Source organism: Cupressus sempervirens, chromosome 4 (genome assembly GCF_028749045.1).
Source record: "Cupressus sempervirens isolate cs-2001-9-10 chromosome 4, ASM2874904v1, whole genome shotgun sequence".
Lineage (NCBI taxonomy): Eukaryota > Viridiplantae > Streptophyta > Pinopsida > Cupressales > Cupressaceae > Cupressus > Cupressus sempervirens.
In genome coordinates this window covers 301,210,105-301,216,229 of record NC_143121.1, presented here as the reverse complement: position 1 = coordinate 301,216,229, position 6,125 = coordinate 301,210,105, and the positions used below count along the sequence as shown (strand labels likewise).

Here is a 6,125-nt window from a genome sequence, read left to right as displayed (position 1 = left end):
ATTGGTTTATTATATTGAAAGGGAGCCCCTTTCAAATGATAAATTCATTGAACTTAATACAACTAAAGTCCCAATGGCCTCCTAAAAACCCACTTTTATATTAGAAGGAACACCACAAGAGCCTAATGTTGGACCTTGTACCCATCTTGTGGAAAGAGAAATAGAAGAAAAGAAGCCTAACCTTTTTTTACATCTCTGTGCTATTAAATAGGAAAAGTCTTAGTAACTATATCATTGATTCAAGAGCCTTTGATAATATTATGCCTTCCCCTATTGCTAAAGCCCTTGACCTCCCTCTTACAAAAACCTTTGGGTGATGTTACTCCATGGATGGAAAGCAAGTGCCACTCATGGGACAAGTTAGAGATGTGCAAGATGTCCTCATTGTATGTTTGGAAAAGAGATTAAAATTGACAATTTTGGTGGCTGATATCCATACTAGATATGGAATGCTACTGAGCATAACCTTTTGCAAAGATATGGGAGGAGAAATTAAAATGGATAAGTTTGAAGCATTGATCCCTATGGGAAGAAAGAAGATAAAATGAGAATTTGAACTGGAAAAAAATACTATGGCACCTTTAGATAAACCCAAAGCTCTAATATTATATGAGAAATATCAATTTGGAAACTATGTGATTCTTCTTGATAGTCCATGTGAGGTAGTGATTGATGATTCTGAGGCAAAGGAATTGTAGCCAATGGAGTTCAATGATAACTATTCCAACTCAAGATCTAGTACTATTGGAGATGTTCTGATTCCTCCCTTAGGAGAGCCTATAATTTTTTTCATTCAAATTAGATTTAAAAAATACCAATAACATTATAGAATATGAAGCCTTGATGTTGGGACTATACGAGGCCAAATGAAGAGGAATAAGGAAGCTGATAGCAAAAGGTGATGTTGAATTGATCATAAAATAGGTAAGAAACTAATTTTCTATCAAGGATAATAGATTAAAGCATAATAAAAATTTTATTTGGGATGAATTAGAATCTTTTAGTGCCTTCTCAATTGTTTTTTTCCCTCAGTCTCAAAATTTTGGAGTTGACTCTTTGGTAGTTTCTGCTTCATTGCTCCTAACACATCACCCAATTTAAAACTAATGATAATAGATTAGAGATTATTTATAGACCAAGTGTATCAGATAATGTGGATCATTCAAAAGTTGTTGACACTAATTCATAGTTGAAGGACTTTATTGGATGTATTCAAAACTTTACTAACCTTTTTTTCAAGGGTTTAGAGAAAGACAATAAAGAAGTTGGTGAAGAACTTAGTGAATCTAATCAAGTATTTCAATTGAAAGGAAAAAAATTCAAAAGGGATTTGTTTCTCTTGAAAACCCTTTTTGAAGGAAAGAAAATAGCACCATTAAAAAAGATACAACCCAAAATGAATTTTTGAAGAAATATGATAAAATTGATATTGGTAATGAGAGCAACCCTAGATGGATCTCAATCAGAAGAACCCTCTCTGTGAGAGAGACAGACAATCTGAAAAATCTTCTGGTGAAATATAGAGATGCTTTTTCTTATTGGTATGAAGATTAAAAAAATTAGGAATGGGGAGTTCAAACATCATATACCCCTAAAGCCTAGAGTGGCTCCCTATTGTCAAAAACTCAAGAATTACAATCCAAAAGTGTTTGGAGCCATACTGAAGGAAGTGAAGAAAATCTTGAAGGCCAGAATTACCTACCCTATTCATCATTTAACTTGGATAGCCAATATCATACCTGTAAGGAAGAAGAATGGAAAAATTAGAAATTATGTTAATTTTAAGAATCTTAACCAAGCTAGCCTAAAAGACAATTATGCACTCCCAATAATGGAGCATGTCCTACAGTCAGTTTCCATATCTAAATTCATGGCCATACTTGATGGTTATTTGCAATCTAATCAAATAAGTGTACCTCAAGAAGACTAACACAAACCTTTATCACCCCATGGGGTACTTATGCTTACAAAAAAATGTCTTTTGGGTTGATTAATGTAGGAGAAACATTCCAAAGTTTGATACATTCTTCTTTCAAATATTTTTGGAATAAAATCATTGTGATCTACCTAGATGACTTGAGCATCTAATCTAAGAGGAGGAAACATCATTTAAGAGATCTTCAAGTGGTATTGCATAGGTGTAGGTAGCATGGAATATCCTTAAACCCTAAGAAATCAGTTTTCTTTGTAGTAGGTGAACTCTTGGGACACATTGTTTCTAAAAGGCGATAAGAATTAATCCTAACAGGATTGAAGAAATTCAACAACTATCTCTCCCTATGAATAGATGTGATATGAAATCTTTATTTAGCCAAATAAATTTCCTGAGAAGGTTTGTGCTTGAGTTCTCAAGGAAGGTAAGACACATGTTAAGTATGATGAGTGAGAAAAATCCATTTAAATCTCTCGAAGAAGAGAAGAAGGTCTTTAAAGGCATCAAGATTGCAATTTCCCATGCTCCAATATTGGTTAGTCTTGACTTGAAGAAGATTTTGTTGCCTACATTAGTAAACCTCTAAAAAATATGAGCTAAATTATTCTTAAGTGGAGAAACATGCAATTTGTATAGTTAAAACATTAAAGAAATTCAGGTATTACATTTTATATTTTCATTCAACTGTATATGTATCAAAGATTGCAGTTAAAAGTGTGTTGACTCATCAAGAAATAAGAGTGAATAAAATATCACTATGGATTGCTAGGATTCAAGAATATGACTTGACTATTAAATCAAATAACTTTGTCAGAGGGCAGGGATTGTGCAAATTAATACAAGGAAACAAAGAACCAATGCAACGAGATACATGTGCTATCCCAATAGTTTTACTAGTTAGATTGACTAATCTCTAGTTCTCGAATATGGTATACTATCTAACCTATGGTGAGTTCCATAAAGACTTGAGTTATAAAGAGAAGTGTAACCTTAGGTTAAAGGCAACAAAGTATGTAATTTGACAGGGTTATTGTACAAAAAGGGTATCAATGAAGTAGTCCTAATGTGTGAGGATAGCAAGTAGCAAGATAAATTACTGAAGCTATATCATTTCAATGTATATGGTGGACACTTTTATTCTACGATAACTACCTTAAAGATCCTTAGGAACTATTTTTATTGGCCAGGGACATCGAAAGACACATACATATACATCAAAAACATGAGAAGTGTAGACTTCTCAATGTCCATTCTCAGCTCACGGTGTTACCTTTAAAACTCGTGGTGATAGATGAATCTTTCCCCTAGTGTGGTATAGATTTTATAGGGCCATTAAACTTTCCATCTAGTGTTAATCATGTTTATATCTTAATGGATACTGATTACTTTACTAAATGGGTAGAGGCAATTCCTACAAAGAAAGAAAACTCTCAAGTAGTATACGATTTCTTGATGAATTTTATCTTTGTCAAATTTGGGGTCCCTCATAAAATAGTTATAGACAAGGAATATTTCTCCTTTGAAGAAGTTTTGATGTTTTTTTAAGAATATGGCATATCATTGGCTCACTCTTTGGATTATTTTCCTCAGGGTAATAAACATGTGAAATCCAATAACAAAAATCTAGTCACAATAATGAAGAAGTTAATGAGTGATAATGCTCAAAACTAGAACAAAAGGCTATATGAGGCATTATGGGTTGACAAAATCATAGAAAAAATAGCTATTAGAATGACTTCTTTTGAAATAGTCTACAGAGTGGGATCACAAGTATCCTTGCTACTGGAATTGTCAGCTACAAAGTTACAATCAGTGATCCAAGATCCATTTTTTTGGCACTCTTTAGAGAAGAGAGTAATGTACCTAACTAAACTTGAAGAATAAAGGGATAATTTGGTAGATCGCATCACTAAACCTCAAATGAGGGTCAAACAAATTTTTGACATGAAAGCAAGGGCTGGCAACTTCATGAAAGGTGACAAAGTTCTACTATGGGATTAGAGAAGGGAATGAAATGGAGCTCATGGCAAGTTTGATTCTTTTTGGAAAGGCCCCTTTGTTATTTCATAGATCATTGATTCAAATTCATTTCACTTAAGCTATCTAGATGATAGTCATTTTCCCTTCACTTACAATGGGAATGACTTTAAATTTCTCAAGTTGTAACTCCTATGTGTCCTTCCCTCTTGTACATATTCTTTGTTTCCTTTTCTTTTTCTGTTCAAACTTTTGTTTCATTTTCTTTCCATTTTAGTCAATTTTTGTTCCTAGTATTCTATGTTCTCTATGCACTCCATGTACATAGTCCCCAATCAGAGCCCATATTAGACCTAGTTTGTGATGTCCCCACTTTGACATATAATTTAAATGATATATAAGTATTATATATTAATATTAATATTAAAATAATAATATTCATAAGTAATTATAAGTAATATTATATTATATTATAATCATATTTATTTATAAAATTAAAATATTATTATTTTATAAGTAATCTTATATTATTAATATAATATGACTATCATTATGAAAAGATGTAACTCTTACTATTAAATATATACATAATAGATAACGTTGGTAAAGGGCATCAGAGACAAAAATAGAAAATATATATGTTGTAACGGTTTTAAATCAAATGTCCTAAAAGGGGACATTACAAGTGGTATCAAAGCAATCAATTTTGCCATCTTGTGAAGCTTGTGCAAAAATAAGAAATTACAGAATTAAACAAAGAAATAATTTTAGATTTTGGCAAAATTTTCAGAATATTATAGCCTTTAGTCGGGAGTGAATAATATTTGAGAACTGTTTACATGGACGAGGAGATATATTATAGCCTTCAGTCAGGAGTGAATAATATTTGAGAACTATTTACATGGACGAGGAGATATATTAGAAAATGTGCTGTGAAAGTAATAAAGTTTGTAAATCTGAAATGGATGTTCTGTGGAAGTCATGACCAGCTCACCCATTTTGAATATGATGGTGGAAATACCTAATAATTAGGTTTCTTTTTTCCTTCGTCCATGTTACTCAATAAAAAAAAAGATATTCGAATCGCTATTCCTTTGAAGCCATCTAGTTAGAAATGATGGGTGCATCTGAATTTGACAAACAATGTTATTGCTTGAATGATTTTCTTTCATTGAACATGCCAAGAAACCCATGAGAGATTTCCCTTTGGTGGCAGCTTGTACAATATATATTACCATGATGAAATGTTTGAATCTATATTCCACATTTCTTAAAGTTCCACAGGCTATTGTTTTCCATAATTTGGATAAACTTGTATGCACAATATTTGAAGAAAATACCAATGAATGGATAAAGTTGCAATTGAGATTGTGATCATCTCAGCCCAAGATCTAAAATGCATGAATTTTTTTGGAAGGCCAATGTGAAGTTATGTGGTTGTATGGAGTGATTCCACCACACAAAACTACACGAGGATAGATAAAGAGGGTGGCACCTATCCGATGTGGAATGATAAGTTTCGAACAATAGTCTACAAGAGTTATCTATAGTAGAAGGGTTCTACTATCTCAGCAGAAATATACTGCAAAAGCATGATGGGAAGGAAGATGAGAGTGGCAAGCACTTGGGTACCCTACGCCAATGTTTTGGAGGGTTTCGCTAAGCCTGATTCAATCCATTTTTTGAGCTATCAGATTAGAAGGCCGAACGGGGGGCCTCGAGGAACTCCTGATTTGTCCCTCAAATTTCTTGACAAAACTGATGCTTTTCTACCAAGTTCAAGGCCGTAGTTTCAGATGAAATTCCCAGCTTTTCTCTTCCAGAACTCAACAAATGCATCAAATGGATATCAACACCATGGTCATCTAATTCATCTATTCAATTTGCAATAATCTACTGTGAGATACAATGTCTCGACATCAAGGACGTGAATCGAAAGGAGAGGGAAGTATCAAGTTTTAAAATGAAACCGATACAAATGCAAAGATTAAAACATATTTACAAAGATCGAAGCATATAATATGGAAATCACAACAATTTTGGAAGCAATTAACATGGGTCAACTTTATAGGAGATCGAAAAACAAAGGTGGAAGATCAACAGTTAACCAATAATTGTCATCAGCTCCCATGTGAAGGAGATTTGATATTAAAAAATGTATGCACTATTCCCATTGGTTGCATGGAGATTTACATCAAGGTACAGAACTAGTTTC

General features: G+C 33.0%; 1 pseudogene; it reads left to right on the top strand.

The window, feature by feature from the left end:
• Window positions 1-5,256: 5,256 nt before the first annotated feature.
• Window positions 5,257-5,802, top strand: LOC149561205 (protein SRC2 homolog; annotated as a pseudogene).
• The last annotated feature ends 323 nt before the right edge of the window (window positions 5,803-6,125 follow it).